This window comes from Schistocerca serialis, chromosome 6 (assembly GCF_023864345.2).
Source record: "Schistocerca serialis cubense isolate TAMUIC-IGC-003099 chromosome 6, iqSchSeri2.2, whole genome shotgun sequence".
Classification (NCBI taxonomy): Eukaryota; Metazoa; Arthropoda; class Insecta; order Orthoptera; family Acrididae; genus Schistocerca; species Schistocerca serialis.
Window position 1 is genome coordinate 680,938,351 of NC_064643.1, and position 21,018 is coordinate 680,959,368.

A 21,018-nucleotide genomic window follows, 5' to 3' on the forward strand; every position below is an offset into this window, starting at 1 on the left:
ATTCAAAAGGGAAAATTTCCCTCATCCGTCCTACAGCCCCGATATTGCACCAAACGACTTCCACTTTTTTCCCAAGATGAAGAAATGGCTTGCAATGCAGCGCTTTGATGACGACGCGGAACTCCAGGCGGGCGTGATTCACTGGCTGAAGTCTCAGGCGGCAGAATTTTACGAGGGAAGTATTTCAAATCTTGTCCACCGTTATGATAAGTGCCTCAATGTGTTTGGTGACTACGTGGAAAAGTAGTATGCCAGTCGCTCTTACAGATGTATATAATAAAATGTATTTCTTGTACTTAGTTTTTTTAATGCCAAATCTTTCCTTACTTTCTGAATAGCCCTCGTACATTGTTGCTAACAAGTTACTGAAGATTTAGGTTGCAGTACACGTAAAAATACGTGGTAAGATGTAGGTATGAATTCAATGAGTGAAATAAAACTGAAGACATATAATAGCGAGCTTATAATAATTGAGTTGACTGTGCCTGAATTTCATTTTGTTTCCCTGCACTCCTTTATATCTCTGTTACAAACTCTCTCCTATATGCAGGCTAACAACTGCGGTGGATTCGTCCACAGGGCTTATAACGAATCAAAGGTTCCTGAGACAAAAGAAAAGGTAAGAATTGCAATTTATTTTTTTAACATATGTTTTAGTTTGGTAGTCACAAAATTACAAATAATTTATTTCTGATTCCAATTTTACTAACTAATACAGCGCATTCCGTATGAGCTTAAATTTTAATACAGCTGGCTTTCTACGAGGGGATAGTTTCTGTGATTGTGCCATATTATAACGGGCAAATAAGTCAACCTTATTTTAATTTATTCACTGGTTCATTTAACGGTCATTAGATTGGTCTGTACTAAATTTAATAGCTTAGAACACAACTCTTTTATCAAGCGCTGCGTCGTGTTATCGGGTATTGTGTTCTCAAATATGTTTCACAGCTTGGGAACTGATATATTATTGACTTATCCTCTTAAAATTCGTATGTGTTTACAACGATAAGTGATTTGCGTATTTTCGTAAACATTAGTAAAAACTTTGTATGGAGCTTCAAGATGGTGATTTTTCTTCGTTTTTCGTAGTTATTAATTTCTTTTTGTCTGTTGCCGTATTTCTAATTTCTCTTTGTGAACGTTATTAGTGAAGACGTCGATACGGAATCCACACATTAGCTTTGTATCCCTAATAGTGCATATTGTTAATCAGATTTTGTGGAATACTCAGGGACGTGGCGAAACATTTTAAATCGCAGCACTCTAATTCAAACATTGTTAATACCTCTACTCGCCCATCCTGATGTATAGAGTATATTCTTTATGATATAGAAACTTTCACGGATACTAGAAATGGGTGACTATATTAAATTGAAGTAAAAATATTGCTCCACGAAAAAGAGTCTCTCGAAAGGTACAAAAGCAAATGCGTTGTAGAACAACGCTGGCAGTGGAGCAGAAGGGCAGAACGGTCTATGATCTTTTTTTTTTTTGTGCATTGTAAGAAGTTGATTTAACTGCACACTCTTTCTAACATTCTAGATGCACGTAATTACAGGGAGTTATCGCTGACGCCAGTCTGCAGAAAAATTATGTTTTTTTGCTTTCTGGGCATTAAAATGTTTTCTATAAAAATCATCAAAGGCTCCGTAAACAGAAAACAGAGATCTGGGGAAACATAGCTCGTTACGTGCGTACGTCCATGTGCGTCAGAACGCAGCAGCTAACTGTGCCCATATTGGTGGCGTTTTACTTTTCTCTTGGAAATTATTAGACAAAGCTGAGCACTATCGTTTAGTGAATAAAATACGAACTTATCGAATATCAGACCAGATTTTTCGACTGGATTCAGAACTTCCTAGAAAAGAGAACTCGATACATTGCTCAAAATGGGACGAAATCCACAGATGGTACGTGTAATTTCGACAGTACCACAGATTAGTGTTATAGGGTCGTTACTGTTTTCAATATACGTTGTTCAAAAGAATGAGAGGAGCACATGAATCAGTTCTGCCATTCCCATGTCAGCTGGCAACTTCATCACTGGCGAAACGTGTTATTCTCAGGCAAGTCCAGATATCTTCTGACCCAAGGTGACGGCGGTGTTCGTGTGAGGAGGCCCGTGATCAGCAATACCTTCAAATTTTGTCCAGGAAATAGACAGATTTCCAAGATTAACTGGTGGTGTAAGGGAGCTTCGTACAGATCCTGTTATTGTCCATGGTCACCTTAAAGTTCCTGTTGGACCGTATGGTGGATGTCGCATGTGGTATCGGCAGTGGACCCCTTTCAATGCGAAGGCCCACGTGGCCCAGCGTGGACATTCAAGTAATGGAATGGCCGACGGTGAGTCCCGACCTAAACGCCATTTGTAGAACTTGCTTGACAGGCGTGTTTGTGGTAGTCCTGTTCCACCACAGTCGCTACAAGAAATCTCATGGGCTCTCATTTAAGAATGGGAGCGGATTCCACACTGTGGTTTACACAGAGCATGCCACATAGGTGTAAGGCGGCGATAAACAATGGCGCAGACTACACATGAAGTGAAGCTCTTAAAGTATAATGAAAAGCAGACAGAATGACGGGATGAATGATTGTTTCCATTATGTTTTCTGCACCTGTCGAATACATCACTTCTTTTTATATAAACGGCCGAGGATGTAATGATCATTTGTTGTGTACCTAATAAGTAAAAATAAAGGTTTAACTTGGTAATAAAGCCAGTCGTCAATTATTGCTCAGTAGAGTTTGGCAGACGCCCGAAATCATGTTCTCCTAATTCTTTCGAGCAGTGTGTATATAAATGATGTAGTTGATACCTTTAGAAGCTCCTTGAGCCTGGCAGCAACTCCAAGTACTACAGTAAGCGAAACACAGAAAGAACTGCAGAGAATCGATGATTTCTGCAGAACCTGGCAGTTGTCCCTGAACGTAAATAAACGCAACGTATTGCGCGTCATTAGTAGAAGTAATCTCCACTGTTGGATTACGCTCTTGGCGATAAGCCGCTGCAAACAGTAACAGCATTACAATATCTTGGAGTTCGCAGTAACGTAAAATGTAATGACCACACAAAACTAAAGGTAGGAAAAGATGTCAGGATGAGACTGACTGGGAGAAAAGTAAGGAAATTTGTCGTGTCCTACCCACTCGTCTGATACAGGGTGCCCAGAAATCTGCTTTCTCGGAAAGCTAGGCAACAATTGAAGCAAATCTTATTATTGGACGTATGTTTTTGGATAGGGTCCGCCTTTAGCAAAACACAATTTTGTTTTTTAACCTAAACATGTTTCACTGCACTTACAGCATCTTCAGTGGGCTTTTATTTTTTTGTTAAAGATAAAGAGTGTTCTTTGCTGTTTGTATACATGTAGCTATTAGTTTTTAAATCGTAATTACAGATATTTGAAAAACACATAAATTACGAATTCATACCATTTTACCACACGGTGCGGTTTTTCTGATGTGTTGTGTTTCTACAGTGACCGTTTTGTTGCACAGTTTGTCATCTGCAGCCACTTATACCTTAAAATTGTTTAAGCCAAAATTACAATTTGAAAACTTGTTGTTTCTATACCTGAAATTATTTAATTCTATGTGTGTGTCTATTTACATAATGTTTCACTTACATTATCCTTTTAATCATCTTCATCACTGTCAAACACTATATATTGAGTCACTGTCACTGTAACTGTTTCACTGCTTTACCAGCTGTAAAAACAAACATGGCGGGCAGTGGAACAATTGAAGGTGTAAAAACAAGATGACTGACAGTGGAACAGTTGAAGGTGTTGCTGGCGGTTGTTCTGAATCTTTTAGAGGTGTCTGTGATTTTTTTCCTTCTTCTTCGGTGTGTCTGTGTGTATGTGTGTGAAAAGAGAGAGAGAGAGGGTGACAGTAGGTTTAGGGAGCTTAAACAATTTATCTACTTTAAGGTATAAGTGGTTTCAGATGACAAACTGTGCAACAAAACGGTCACTGTAGAAACAAAACACATCAGAAAACCACACCATGTGGTGAAAAGGTATGAATTCGTAAGTTATGTGTTTTTCATATATCTGTAATTACGATTTAAAAACTAATAGCTACATGTATACAAACAGCAAAGAACACTCTCTATCTTCAACAGAAAAATAAAAGCCCACTGAAGATGCTGCAACTGCAGTGAAACATGTTTGTGTTAAAAAACAAAATTGTGTTTTGCTGAAGGCGGAGCCTATCCAAAAAAACGTATTGTTAAAGCAAACACGGAAGAAAAGAGCTTCAACCCGAAGATGCTTATTAATGAAATTCATTACAGTAAGCTGAATTGACAATACTTAGGATATTTACAAAGAGGTGTCACAACCAAAAGACGACATGCAAATAATCAATGTCCTCTGGTACACAGTTTCAATGCAAGCCAAACACAATACTTTATAAGTTGCAGCTAAAGCGCTGGGATGACAGCTCGTCTTCTAGTGCAACTGCGGCCAGGCGGAGCTGCTCATATATTTTATTTGGGGCTTTCTAGGGCCGCTCCTGTCGTGGTGTCTTCCTAGTCAGACGTCGTCTCACAGTCCTTTCTGCTGTAAAATTCCAGGCCGACGAGCCGGCGCTTTATGTTACGCTGGAACAAATTGTAGTTCATGTATGGAAGAAGTGGCTTACAGAATTAACACTACTTCTCATCAGTCTGGGACCGACACTAGGTGGGATCAGTAAACGGGATAGAAAAGATTCAACAAAAAGTGGCACGTTTCGTCATAAGGTTAATCAACGATCATGAGAGCATTACAGATGTGATCAACAAACTTCAGTAGCTGGAGCTACGAGACAGGCGTTGGGTGTCATCGAGAGATTAACTGTTGAAAGTCGGGAGTGTTCGTTTCCATGACATGTCGCGCGTCGTTATACTCCTCCAATATGTACCTTCTTGTCCAAGACAAGAAAATCAGATAAATTAGAGCTCATGCAAAAGTTTACTGACAGGCGTTCTTCCCACGTGCGAATGATATTCTTTGAATATAAAGTGATTTTGGTGCTTACAGGTGATAAACGCGATTTCATAGGTCCGCTGTATACAAACGCAAACCGATTTTGGTTTGAAATAAATCTTTGGAAGATAGTTCGTTAATATGTATAAATGAACCACTAAGTAAGAAAGTAAAATGTTGTTCGCAATTAAAGTACATTGTTCCAAATTTCTCCATTACAATTTTAATAAGAACAGCCCTTCTTTTAACTTTACTGTCTTGATCTAACAATAAAATATTGAACTGAAATAAGAATTTTAATGTACAGTACCAATTCATGGCACGTTACATTCCTATTTACATGTAGTGCTTAAATTATCCCGCAGTTGTTGCTGTTCTCCAAGCAGTTGCTTACACGGAAACTACGTTTCACCTGCTTTGGTTGCTTCTCTATAGACGCTGCCTTTTTCTTTACAGTAAGTATGAAAAATACACAACAATAATCTTGCTTTAAAAACAGCAACCTCGTGTACATAATGAGTTTGTTTTAAGTAACGTAGCGACATCAAGTTTCACAGTACGGAATCATGTTTCCTGTAGGTGGACGAAAGTCTTATTAAAATTCTGAAATATTGTATCCATATACTGTCTTCTGACATGCTAAGCATAGGACATTCGCACGCAATTAAAGTATTGCACTCTCTTCGCAATCTGCACCTAGAATTGCCGTCTCTTTGCAAGCTATACCTGACACACACATGCAGTTCGCCCCTAGCCATGGTAAAAACGTGTCTGGGCGCGTTAAAGCCGCAAATATACACTGCCTGCCAAATTAAGTGGAACACATCAGGAAACACGGCCGCATGTAAACATAACTTCGTACACATACACACCGTCGGCGGGTATGTAAATGATTAGAGTTCCAGTTCTCAGCAATAGGTCGAACTGCCACCAGAGTGCATTCATTTTATTCGTTTCGAGTGTTGTTACAACGCCTTGTAACGTAAATAAGGGGCGTGAAAAGCGTTAGATGTTGATTGGTCCTGTGAAGCAAGTAGAGACTGTGTATGCTCTGGCGAGACAGCCGTATCAGCACCTGACAGAGTTTTAAACGGGATTCATTGTCGATCTCCACCTGGCCGGCTGGTGGAATCGTCCAGTATCCAGATTTTTCAGACTTTCGGATGTGATTGTCGTCCAATGTTGGGAACATGAGAGCAGTAATACCTGCCGTCAATGTTCCGGTCGACAATACCTGACCACAACAAGGGTGGGTCGCCGTTTCGTGAACCAGGCACATCGTAACCCCTTCGTACCCGCACGTGTCATTCAGGAAAAGGTAATGGTCTCCCTGCAGCATTTGGGTCCTCCTGCGCCGTTGCTGGCAGGCGAGCAACAGCTGCACTAGGAAACTATCATTGCGTGCGTAGGCTGCCGTTGGCACCGCGAAGCGAACGAACGGCTGCATTTGTAGTGGTGCCATGGATGGGAAGCATGGGCTGCCGATTAACTGCGCATCGTCGTTCTGCAGTATACTGGATGACTAACATCTGCAAATATGTCTGAAAGTGTTTCATTCTTCCAATGTATTGGAGAGGCAAAGCAGTTGGGTTGGGTTGGGTTGTTTGGAGGCAGAGACCAAACTGCGAGGGCATCGTTCTCATCGGATTAGGGAAGGATGTCGGCTGTGCCCTTTCACAGGAACCATCCCGTGATTTTCCTGGAGCGATTTAGGAAAATCACGGAAAACCTAAATCAGGATGGCCGGACGTGGGATTGAACCGTCGTCCTCCCCAATGCGAGTCCAATGTGCTAACCACTGCGCCATCTCGCTCGGTGAGACAAAGCAGTATTCCTTTCGCCGTTGAGGTATATGTGTGTGTGTGGGGGGGGGGAGGGGCATTGGGTACGGTTTCAGATCACACCTGATAGCAATTTAGTGAAATCTGATGGCACAACAGTAGGTCAGGCGCAATCCGCGTCCTCATATCTTACCTGTTACGTGAAAGTATCGTGGTGCCACTTTCCAACAGAACAATGGTCTCTATAAACTGCCTGAGGATGTACATGTTTTCCCAGTAAGATCCCCATATCTGCCCCTATAGAGAATGTGTGGGACTAGCTCGGGCATCAGTTACGTCCCAGTGCCAGTATGCGTGTCCATACTGTCAAGTTCTTTGTAAATTTGACTCGATATTGTAATAATTGATGTAACGTAGCACATGCTCTCAGCCCGTGAAGGTTCATTTCTTTTCCTCCTTCCATTCTATGTGCTTCCCTTTTTTCGTCACGCAGTCCAATCATGAATCGAATACACACCGGGAAGTAATGTTAGAAAACATTGAAACAATAATAGCCACTTATAATAACCAGCTCTAAGCAAAGAAGGGAAAGCAGGAAGATCGAAGGGCGATATACTTGAGGACAATATTATTGAAATGGAAGTAAATGAAGACGAAATGGGAGATATGATACAGCGTGAAAAATTTGATGGAGCGCTGAAAGACCTAAGTCGAGAAAAGGCCCCGGGAGTAGACAACATTCCATTAGAACTATTGATATCCTTGGGAGAGCAAGCTCTGAAAAACTCTACCATCTGGTGAGCAAGATGTATGAGACAAGCGAAATACCCTCAGACTTCAAGAGGAATATAATAATTCCAATCCGAAAGAAAGCAGGTGTTGACAGATGTGAAAATTACCGAACTATCAGTTTAGTAAGTCACGGCTGCAAAATGCTAACACGAATTCTTCACATACGAATGGAAAAAACTTGTAGAAGCCGACCTCGGAAAAGATCAGTTTGGATTTCGCAGAAATGTTGAAACACGTGAGGCAATACTGTCCCCTCGACTTACCTTAAAAAATAGGTTAACGAAGGGCAAACTTACGTTTCCAGCATTTGTAGATTAGACAATAACTACGTGCCTGAAAATCGATTTTGCCGTCAATAAACCATCAAAATTGCGGCTAACGCTGACCTTTCATCTCACTTAAAGAAAACTTCTGACAATGTTGACTGGAGTACTCTTTCAAATTCTGAAGGTGGCAGGCGTCAAATACAGAGAGCGAAAGGCTATTTACAATTTGTAAAGAAACCAGATGGCAGTTGTAAGAGTCGAGGGGCATGAAAGGAAAACAGTGGTTGGGAAGATAGTGAGATAGGGCTGTAGCCAATCCCCGACGATATTCAATCTGTATATTGAGCAAGCAGTAATGGAAACAAAAGAAAAAATTCGGAGTAGGTATTAAAATCCATGGAGAAGAAATAAAAACTTTAAGGTTTGCCGATGACATAGTAAATCTGTCAGAGATAGCAAAGGACCTGCAAGAGCAGTTGAACGAAATGGACAGTGTCTTGAAAGGAGGATATAAGATGAACATCAACAAAAGCAAAACGAGGATAATGGAATGCAGTCGAATTAAATCGGGTGATACTGAGGGAATTAGATTAGGAAATGAGACACTTAAAGTAGTAGATGAGTTTTGCTATTTGGGGAGCAAAATAACTGATGATGGCCGAAGTAGAGAGGATATAAAATGTAGACTGGAAATGGCAAGAAAAGCATTTCTGATGAAGTGAAACTAATTAACATCGAGTACAGATTTAAGTGTCAGGATTCTTTTCTAAAAGTGAAATGCGGTGCTACAGAAGAATACTGAAGATTAGATGGGTAGATCACGTAACTAATGAGGAGGTACTGAACAGGATTGGGGAGAAGAGGAATTTCTGGCACAACTTGACAAGAAGATGGGATCGGTTGGTAGGATGTTCTGAGGCATCACGGAATTACCAATTTAGTACTGGAGGGCAGCTTGGAAGGTAAAAATCTTAGAGGGAGACCAAGAGATGAATACGCTAAGCAGATTCAGAAGGATATAGGTTGCAGTAGTTATTTGAAGATGAAGCTTGCACAGTCTCTGGACTGAAGACAACAACAACAACAGCCATTAAGTTGGTGGTAGGAGAATAGCACACTACTTTCTGCAAACATACACCCCATGTACTAACGACAGTGCTAAAATTAGAGAAATCTGTGGGTGTGATGGGAAATGTTCCATACAGTTTCACTATTTGTACTCCTGCACAAAACGGAGTCTGGCTTGTGGGGTATAAACGTAGACGAAGATGACTGTTCAATAAAAGTTCCATGCTCTACGTGTAGCTTGTCACCTTTGTCAGACTGGGGAAGTTGTGTAAATAACGCGCAACGTTACCAAGCACCAGCTGTAATTGCCGAATAAAGTACTCAGGTGAGCAACTGAATCGGTGAAGCGGCCATAGAAGTGTGTAGCGCGCCTGTCATTCCGATGACAGCGGCGACTCGTCGTGGTGTGAATTCTACAAGACAGGAGAATTTCCAGGAAGTTATGATCCATGATCGCTCACTAGCAGTTTGGTCGGAAAGGCATCAGTGCCAACTAATCTGTCGTCCTAAGTCCGATGCTTACTTCTAGGGCGAAGCATTCTGCTGTGGACTGCTACAACCATGTACTGATCCAGCTTCGAAGTTCAGCCAGTGCCAGGATTCCACACAATCCGCTCACTGCTTTTTCGTTTCATTGGCTTAATTTCCGCCAAAGTCTTAAGTAAAAGAGGCAACTTTCTGGGATGGATCACTTGCTCCAAATGATTCTTTGTCACGAGTAAAATACACTGCTTGAAAGGAAGTGAAGCACCTGGAAGGAGAGGCGGGAACGAAATAAAATTTCACAAATTCAGATGGTATGTCACGTTATTTCAGCGAGTACAACACAGAGTTATCAGGAACTTGGCAGTATGAAACCACTAATCAGTACAACGTTGCATCCCTCTATACTGATTCGACTGGGAAGGACATCACAAAGGGGTGTTTTATCCTCTCGAGAGGCGACCTTGCCAACAACTGCTGTTGATATCCGGGGTACTGACACTGAGAAAGGTGACGTCAGAGTTGGTTCCACATACATTCTGTTGGGTATCCATCTGAAGATATTCTTGCATTGTTCTGCTGAAAAATGGCACCTCGACAGATAAATCATGAGGACACAGTATTTCCATGATATACCATTCTGCCATGAGAATTCCCTTAATTACTACCAGCTGGGAACTGAAGTGATTCACCATGGCTTCCTACAGCATGGCGCTGCTTCTCTCCAATACGTTGGAAGAAAGGGATCTTTCTCGAGTCACCGTCATACTCGCATATGAAGGTCATCCAGAGTAATGTAGATCCGTGATTCATCAGTGAACGCAATGCGACGCATTCCATCAGCACAGCAAACACTCCAGATGCAGCTGTTTGTTTTGTGGTGTTATTGGCACCCTACGCAAGGGGTGGTAATACACTCGTCTGGCTGCTGCTATACTTCAACCAATCGGGCGGGATTACACTGAATATTGCAGGCAGTCCATCATCTATTCTTGGAAGTCAGACGCAGATGTGAATGGATTACAATGTGTTTGGTGCACAGTATGGTAATCTACCTTTGTTGTAGTCAACTGCAGTATGTCTGCCTAGGCAGTCCACTGTCACATCCAAATGTACCCAATTCTGATATTTCACGATTCGACCACCCTGTCAAATGGAGATCTGCAATGAGGTCGAATTCAGGCTGTGTCATTTGCTCATTACGCTGTCTCGAACGAGTACACAGCGTCTCTGTGTCCTTCACAGCACTCAACATAGACACTTATACAGCGAGTTCCATTGACAGTGACCGGGCCAAATATCTCACGAAATAAGTAGCAAACGAAAAGCTACAAAGAATGAAACTCGTCTAGCTTGAAGGGGGAAACCAGATGGCGCTATGGTTGGTCCACTAGACGGCGCTGCCATAGGTCAAACGGATACCAACTGCGTTTTTTTAAATAGGAACCCCCACTTTTATTTACATATTCGGGAAGTTCTTGTTGTGGTCTTCATTCCTAAGACTGGTTTGATGCAGCTCTCCATGCTACCCTATCCTGTGCAAGTTTCTTCATCTCCCAGTACCTACTGCAACATACATCCTTCTGAATCTGCTTAGTGTATTCATCTCTTGGTCTCCCTCTACGATTTTTACCCTCCATGCAGCCCTCCAATGCTAAATTTGTGATCCCTTGAAGCCTCAGAACATGTCCTACCAACCGGTACCTTCTTCTCGTCAAATTGTGCCACAAACTCCTCTTCTCCCCAATCCTATTCAATACCTCCTCATTAGTTATGTGATCTACCCATCTAATCTTCAGCATTCTTCTGTAGCACCACATTACGAAAGCTTCTATTCTCTTGTCGTCCAAATTATTTATCGTCCATATTTCACTTCCATACATGGCTACACTCCATACGAATACTTTCAGAAACGACTTCCTGACACTTAAATCTATACTCGATGTTAACAAATTTCTCTTCTTCAGAAACGCTTTCCTTGCCATTGGCAGTCTACATTTTATATCTTCTCTACTTCGACCATCATCAGTTATTTTTCTCCCCAAATAGCAAAACTCCTTTACTACTTTAAGTGTCTCATTTCCTAATCTAATTCCCTCACCATCGCCCGACTTAATTCGAACACACTCCATTATCCTCATTTTGCTTTTTTTGGTATTCATCTTATATCCTCCTTTCAAGACACTGTCCATTCCGTTGAACTCCTCTTCCAAGTCCTTTGCTCTCTCTGACAGAATTACAATGTCATCCGCGAACCTCAAAGTTTTTATTTCTTCTCCATGGATTTTAATACCTACTCCGAATTTTTCTTTTGTTTCCTTTACTGCTTGCTCAATATACAGAATGAATAACATTGGGGAGAGGCTACAACCCTGTCTCACTCCCTTCCCAATCAGTGCTTCCCTTTCATGTCTCTCGACTCTTATAACTGCCATCTGGTTTCTGTACAAGTTGTAATTACCATTTCGCTCCCTGTATTTTACCCTTACCACCTTTAGAATTTGAAAGAGAGTATTCCAGTCAACATTGTCAAAAACTTTCTCTAAGTCTACACATGCTAGAAACGTACGTTTGCCTTTCCTTAATCTATTTTCTAAGATAATTCGTAGGGTCAGTATTGCCTCACGTGTTCCAACATTTCTACGGAATCCAAACTGATCTTCCCCGAGGTCGGCTTGGGCCAGTTTTTCCATTCCTCTGTAAAGGATTAGTGTTACTATTTTGTAGCCATAATTTATTAGTCTGATAGTTCGGTAATTTTCACATCAGTCAACACCTGCTTTATTTGGGATTGGAATTATTATAGTCTTCTTGAAGTCTGAGGGTATTTCGCTTGTCTCATACATCTTGCTCACAAGATGGTACAGTTTTGTCAGGACTGGCTCTCCCAAGGCCGTCAGTAGTTCTAATGGAATGTTGTCTACTCACGAGGCCTTGTTTCTACTCAGGTCTTTCAGTGCTCTGTCAAACTCTTCACACAGTATCGTATCTTACATTTCATTTTCATCTACATTCTCTTCCATTTCCATAATATTGTCCTCAAGTACATCGCCCTTGTATAGACCCTCTATATACTCCTTCCCTTCTTTGGTTAGAACTGGGTTTCCATCTGAGCTCTTGATATTCATATAAGTGGTTCTCTTTTCTCCAAAGGTATCTTTAATTTTCTTGTAGGCAGTATCTATCTTACCCCTAGTGAGATAAGCTTCTACATCCTTACATTTGTCCTCTAGCCATCCCTGCTTAGCCATTTTGCACTTCCTGTCGATCTCATTTTTGAGACTTTTGTATTCCTTTTTGCCTGCTTCATTTACCGCATTTTTATATTTTCTCCTTTCATCAGTTAAATTCAATATTTCTTCTGTTACCCAAGGAGTTCTACAGCCCTAGTCTTTTTACCTACTTGATTCTCTGCTGCCTTCACTATTTCATCCCTCAGAGCTACCCATTCTTCTTCTACTGTACTTCTTACCCCCACTGCTGTCAATTGTTCCCTTATGCTCTCCCTGAAACTCTGTACAACCTCTTGTTCTTTCAGTTTATCCAGGTCCCATCTCCTTAAATTCCCACCTTTTTGCAGTTTCTTCATTTTTAATCTACAGATCATAACCAATAGATTGTGGTCAGAATCCACATCTGCCCCTGGAAATGTCTTACAATTTAAAACCTGGTTCCTAAATCTCTGTCTTACCATTATGTAATCTATCTGATACCTTTTAGTATCTCCAGGATTCTTCCATGTATACAACCTTCTTTTATGATTCTTGAACCAAGTGTTAGCTATGATTATGTTATGCTCTGTGAAAAATTCTACCAAATGGCTTCCTCTTTCATTTCTTAGCCCCAATCCATAATCACCTACTTCATTTCCTTCTCTCCCTTTTCCTACTCTCGAATTCCAGTCACCCATGACTATTAAATTTTTGTCCCCCTTCACTAGCTGAATAATTTCTTTCATCTCATCATACATTCAACAATTTCTTCATCATCTGCAGAGCTAGTTGGCATATAAACTTGTACTACTGTAGTAGGCGTGGGCTTCGTGTCTATCTTGGCCACAATAATGTGTTCACTATGCTGTTTCTAGTAGCTTACCCGCACTCCTATTTTTTATTCATTATTAAACCTACTCCTGCATTACCACTATTTGATTTTGTATTTATAACCCTGTATTCACCTAACCAGAAGTCTTGTTCCTCCTGTCACCGAACTTCACTAATTCCCACTATATCTAACATTAACCTATCTATTTCCCTTTTTAAATTTTCTAACCTACCTGCTCGATTAAGGGATCTGACATTCCACGCTCCGATCCGTAGAACGCCAGTTTTCTTTCTCCTGATAACGACGTCCTCTTGAGTAGTCCCTGCCCGGAGGTCCGAATGGGGGACTATTTTACCTCCGGAATATTTTACCCAAGAAGACGCCATCATCATTTAACCATACAGTAAAGCAGCATGCCCTTGGGAAAAATTACGGCTGTAGTTTCCCTTTGCTTTCAGCCGTTCGCAGTACCAGCACAGCAAGGCCGTTTTCGTTAGTGTTACAGGGCCAGATCAGTCAATCATCCAGACTGTTGCCCCTGCAACTACTGAAAAGGCTGCTGCCCCTCTTCAGGAACCACTCATTTGTCTTGCCTCTCAACAGATACCCCTCCGTTGTGGTTGTACCTACGGTACGGCCATCAGCATCGCTGAGGCATGCAAGCCTCCCCAGCAACGGCAAGGTCCATGGTTCATGGGGGGGATATTCGTGTAGTACGTATAAAAATATGAATGTTTTAGTTGGACCATTTTTTTCGCTTTGTGGTAGATGGATCTGTAATGGTCACAAACGTATAAGTACGTGGTATCACGTAACATTCCGCCAGTTCTGACGGTATTTGCTTCATAATACACTACGCGTGTTAAAATGGACTCTTTACCAATTGCGGATAAGGTCGACATCGTGTAGATATATGGCTATTGTGATCAAAATGCCTAACGGGTGTGTGCTATGTGTGCTGCTCGGTATCCTGGACGACATCATCCAAGTGTACGGACCGTTCGCCAGATAGTTACGTTATTTAAGGAAACAAGAAGTGTTCAGCCACATGTGAAACCTCCAACAAATGATGACGCCCAAGTAGGTGTTTTAGCTGCTGTTGCGGCTAATCCGTACACTGCACGATATCGGGAATCTCAAAAACGTCGGTGTTGAGAATGCTACATCAACATCGATTGCACCCGTATCATATTTCTATGCACCAGGAATTGCATGGCGACGACTTTGATCGTCGTGCACAGTTCTGCCACTGGGCACAAGAGAAGTTACGAGACGATGACAGAGTGTTTGCACGCGTTCTATCTAGCGACGAAGCGTCCTTCACGAACAGCGGTAGCGTAAACCGGCATAATATGTACTATTGGGCAACGGAAAATCCACGATGGCTGCGACAAGTGGAACATCAGCGACCTTGGTGGGTTAATGAACGGTGCGGCATTACGGAAGGAAGGATAATTGGCCCCCATTTTATCGATGGCAATCTAAATTGCACAGTGTATGCTGATTTCCTATGTAATGTTCTACCGATGTTACTACAAGATGATTCACTGCATAACAGAATGGCGATGTACTTCCAACATGATGGATGTCCGGCACATAGCTCGAGTGCGGTTGAAACTGTATTGAATAGCATATTTCATGACAGGTGGATTGGTCGTCGAAGCACCATACCATGGCCCGCACGTTCACCGGATCTGACGTCTCCGGATTTCTTTCTGTGGGGAAAGTTGAAGGATATTTGCTATCGTAATCCAGCGACAACGCCTGACAACATGCGTCAGCGCATTGCCAATGCATGTGCGAACATTACGGAAGACGAAGTACTCGCTGTTGAGAGCAATGTCGTTACACGTATTGCCAAATGCATTGAGGTACACGGACATCATTTTGAGCATTTATTGTATTAATGTAGTGTTTACAGGTAATCACGCTGTAACAGCATGGTTTCTCAGAAATGATAAGTTCACGAAGGTATATTGCCAGGTAAAGTAAATGCATGAATAAAAATAAATAAAAATATATGTATCACATTGGAACAACCCAAATAAAATGTTCAAATGTACCTACGTTCTGTATTTTAATTTAAATAACCTACCTGTTACCAACTGTTCGTCTAAAATTGTGAGCCATATGTTTGTGACTGTTACAGCCCCAGTTATCACAAAGCGAAAAAAGTGGTCCAATTAAAAAATTAATATTCTTTACGTACTACACGAATATGTAATGAAAAATGGGGGTTCCTATTTATAAAAGCAGTTGATATCCGTTAGACCTAGGGCAGCGCCATCTAGCGGACCAACCGTAGCGCCATCTGGTTTCCCCCTTCAAGTTAGACAAGTTTCGTTCTTTGTAGTTTTTTCGTTTGAGGCTTATTTCGTGAGATATTTAGCCCGGCCACGATCAATGGGCCACCCTGTATATCCTGCCAGGTATGTAATCAACATGAAACAAGAATGAAACTAATGGACTCTAGTGGCCATTCCTCTGTTACAGAGAACTGCAACTCTGATCATTTGCATATCTGTCAGCGCTGTGTATGTGAGATTTAAAACTTTCCCGGCGTTAATATTGTTCCACAAAATTTCGGGACAACTGCTGGAGGTCTGTAACTTCCTGCCACAATATTTCGGCGCAGTCTCTCCTGGTCATCGGCAGCTGATACTGATGAAAACGCACTGAGCTCCGGTATTTAAAACCCCGCCGGCACATGCGTGGTCTATTCACTAGATGTGCGTGCTCTACTTGAGCGCGTTCGATTCTGCTGCGCCGCGCGCACTCCGTAGTGGAAACTTGCCTCATCGATATCAATCCGATTGTCTTCGCGCGGTTCCATCACAGAACTACGACGGCTAAAGAGGACACGAAGTTTCTCAACAACTGGATTCCACGCCGAATTTAATTGAAAACCCTCGTATCGATTAATAAGAGACTCGCTGTCAGACAGTCGTATTTCCACGGATTCATTAATAATAGAACTCTATGCGGCGAGTTTTCACCACTGAGGGCTCGCGGCGCAGCAAAATTGAAGGCGCGCTAGTATTGCACGCGCAACGCCAAGCGAATTCACCACGCAGTGTCGGCGGGGTTTTATATACCGGAGCTCAGTGCGTTTTCGGCAGTATCACCTGAAGATGGCAGAAGACTCTGCGCCGAAATACTGTGGCAGGAAGTTACAGACATTCGGCAGTTGTCCCGAAATTTTATTGAAGAATGATATGTATGCTTATGAATTTGCTTTGACCTCCGACGATGTCTTCTGAGCGATTTAGTTTTTTGTCATGCAGGTGTATTTTCTCCTCAAATATATCTACTTCCAGTTTGTGTTCATCGAGCTACACCAACGCAATTCAAGACTGGCGAGGGAAATTGAAAACGTGGTGTATGTCTCATACTGTTTCATATGAACAGCCTCAATCCTTTCATATCATCACTGGTCCGAACTGATAAGATACACCGGTCATAGACACATATCAGTTGTAAAGACAATTATCGTTGTGCTCTTTGACTTGATTAACAAGGTATTCAAGTCTAATGGCAGCTTTGTTTCCTGTATCAAGGGAATGACTGTGTATTGTATGATAGTAATAAGAGGGGAGTACATATTCTCTCTCTGATAAACATTGAGCGACATATCACTCCTGCTGATAAGATAATGCCATAACCGATAAGTAGTAGACAAGTAGTGAGAGTTCTAGATAATCTTGACCTTGAGTGACAGGTTACACAGATAAGGAATTCTGGTGTCAGGTTACACACTTGGGCATTATTCGAGGCTATGTCCCACTCCTCTAGGAAGCTTCAGCAATTTTCAGTGTCAGTAGGGGTCCCCTAACCACCACACATCTGGAGCAGCTGGACTAGTCACATTCAATGTCATGTCATAACTCGAAACCAGACATATGGTCTTGAGTGATATAAAATTAGTGGGAACCTGTACCATCTCTCAGCCAACAGGAGCACATTAAAATGGTAGGAAATCCTTTCCCTCTCCCTGGGTCAATAATATTAAAGCTCCCCCTCTCCCTCCTCATCCTTTATAACTGATTTTTTGGCATAGGCCTCTTACTTTGACAGTTCTGCCTCATGAGGAGAGGTTCAGGTTCATTACACACAAATTACTATCAACTACAATTTTGTAGTGAAAAGGCTTTGGAAAAAATAAGAAATTAACTAATGGTTTATTAATAACAATTTTTGCAACACAATTAGTTAATAGTTTAGTTTGATCTTTTAATTAACTATTTTTGTTTTCGGTGGTTTATTTACACAGCTACTTGATTCAGATCATGCTGAACTATTTAATCAGCAACAGTAATTGCAGAACTAAGTATAGCGTCATAGCTGCGGCATTCGACTACTAAGTAGTATCATAACAAAAAATAATATTAACAGTAACAATAGTAATGACGAATAATTTAATAAACTGACTTACAAGTTTGTGTAGGAGATGGAAAGCTCAACAAATTCACCATTATGTTTCGAATGTTTGATGCATCTGAATATATCTTCATATTAGTTTTCTTAATTACAGTTAGCCGAGATAGCAAGCTCCTATCTAGTCGTGCTGATACAACAACAGCATGACGCATTGACTCCAGTTCCAATGGAGAACATGACTACAATCACACCACACGTCACATTAAGCAAGGAAGACGGTGATGCTGTGACGTCAATCGCGACATCAAATATGAGTGTAAACACTGTATTCTGGAAGTAATAAACCAAATAACCGACTAGAATCATTGCACAACCTATTTGTATTTGTGAATTAAAGCATCTCCAGAAGTGATATACTTTGTATTTTAATAATTTACATGGTGAAATTTAGGTCAGTAGCGTAATTACTTCATAAGAACAAGTGCAGTAAAACAAAATGTATTCTGTAATGCTGGATAATGATAAAACGCTCACTTTTTAAAAAACACAAATAACACATGTTGATATTCTTAAGGTAAAATAGGGTGGCGAGCATGAAACTAGTATAAATTACCGTTGTAGTAACTCTTACTTCTTTAGTCTGGACTACATAAGTAAATTATTTCTATAGCAATATACTCCTTTAGTAACTGTTGGAGAGTTCTAGTTCTATTTACTTCTTTAATTGTAACTAAAGTATTAACGCCTTTTTACTGAAGAAATAAGCCATTTCTGCACGCTGCTGGCACATTCATTAGATTCGCTCTCGGAAAATATTGATTGTCAGCAGATATTATTGCATCATCTTCTGCATAATGTATGTTCATCGCATTAGTTTAGAAGCTAGAAAGGATTAGTAAATTTAATTATTAAAATTGGAAAATCTAAGTGCTATTGTACTAATTAATGATAAAATCTGTATATTATGAAAAAGGAAAGTGCTATTAATGGATGACACATTGTTAACCCCGCCATCTACAGCTACCAACGTCCATTGTTGGCTGGTGACACGTATTAATTTAAGCGCCAGTTTGAGATACGAGCTATCAGCAACATGGCGGTAGCCAAGAAACGTTCAAAAAATATACCAGAAAATGAAAAAGAACGGTTTGTTGAAATAATGAAAAAGTACATAACTACTATTGAATCTAAAAAGCGCGATGTCAACATGCTAAAAAGCAAAAAGGATATCATGAGAAACGTTGAATACAATGCAGAAGCTCTTACACAAAGATCACAGGATGAGCTGAAAGTAATTTGGAAGGATATGAAAATGAAAGCAAAGAAAATGAAAGCTAAATGTAATCGAGAACAATTTCAAACTGGCGCTGGAGTAGGTGAGTCGAAGACACGATGTAAGCCAAATGTTTGTTGATATGATTCCACAAGTTTTCGAGGGAATAATTGGAGTTAACGACAATGACACATCTTAAGATAATGTGGTACTTTCAAGCAACTTTGATGACGATAACTGCTCTGAAGATAGCAAGGAAACTGCTGAAAGTGGAACTTTATCCCATAGTCGTCAACCTCGGCGTGCATTCTCTTGTGGGACCTTATCTGAAGATGCGCCTATCAAAAGAGGGAGAGAACATGCAGTTGTAGTGAATAACCGAGAGTTGTTGAAAAAAGCAGACGAGCTTCATACCTTAAAAATGGGTTTCATATGAGAGGAATACAACGCAAAAACGTTATTAATAGAAAGACATAGAGAAATTGTGGAAGAAGAGCATAATCTTAAAATGACAATTATGAATAAGTTCAAGAACGTAATGGAGTAAACTTCAGGTTCCAGTTCTTCAGGCGATGTGCTTGAGAAATTTGGGTTTTTTCGAATGAACAAGAAAATATTAGTATGTGTAAAACATATATTTCCTTGATATTTTTTTCAAATGGTTGCTATGTTCTTATTTCTTGTATAGAATAATATTTGTGTTTATCATTTCAGCAACGGTACTAGTTTTTGTTAATACCACATTCTAATATTTATATGAATTTTCAATGTTATAAAAGAAGTCTTTTTTTTTTAGAAATAATCGAAACATGGCATGACTTTGTATACTCAATTGAGAATAAATAAAATGATTCACTTTTCACTGCAGTAGTGACAAACCGGTGGCTTATTTATTCATTTAAGTCTTTACGGTAACTTCTAATTTTACTAGCAAACTAGATGCAATTTTAATTAAAGTAATTAAGTATAACAGACCTTCTGACAGCTTGGCCTGCAGTATCTGCTTCTGGCTGAAATGCATATTGTTCGATGTCATTCACCTCCACAGCATCAGGGTGAAACACCTCTCTAACTTCTATTCCAAAGTTGTGCAGAACTGCAGAAGCCACAGTAACATTCCTTCACTTTTTTGGTTTGCGATGGCGATGGCGTAGGTCTGGTAGACCACGAATTGGTGTCTGGTACATTTGAGTGTTGATAAAACCTCACAGGAAAAAACTAAGCAAACCGCCAACAAATATTTCAATAACGTCTCAAATTATTACATTTTATATTACTATAATTTAATCCAGACTCCCTGTACTAGCGAAAATAGAGTGTTCCGACATTTCAGATGATTAAAGTTGTAAGCATTCAAAATAATGTACCAATTTTCTAAAATTATTAGGACTTAAAATTGTCTTACTCTGCTGCCTATGTATTCAGATTAGTATAGCAAACTGAAAATGGTAATTTATTAAAATTCAACGTTTAATGCTTGAAACATACCATCTGTACCTGATTATTGTTTGTAAGAATCACTGTTGACCAAAGTTGATATTCTATCAACACCAGATTAATTTAGGACGTAATGTTTAAATTTGTTTCACGCCATCATGATTTAGTACTCCCCTCTTCACTATATTTTTTGGTGCCAAAGTCATGGGATAGGGATATTGACACATACAGATGGTGGTCGTATCCCATATACAAGATACGAAAGGGAAATACATTAGTGAAGCTGTCCTTTGTACTTACGTGATTCATGTGAAAACATTTCCCACGTAATTATGGCCACACGACGGGAATTAAGAGACTTTGAACGCGGAACAGTAGTAGCAGTTAGACACCTGGGACATTCCATTTCGGAAATCGTTAGAGAATTCAATATTCAGAGATTCACAGTGTCAAGAGTGTACTGAGAATACCAAATTTCATGCATTACCTCTCAACAGACAGTACAATAGCCGACGGCC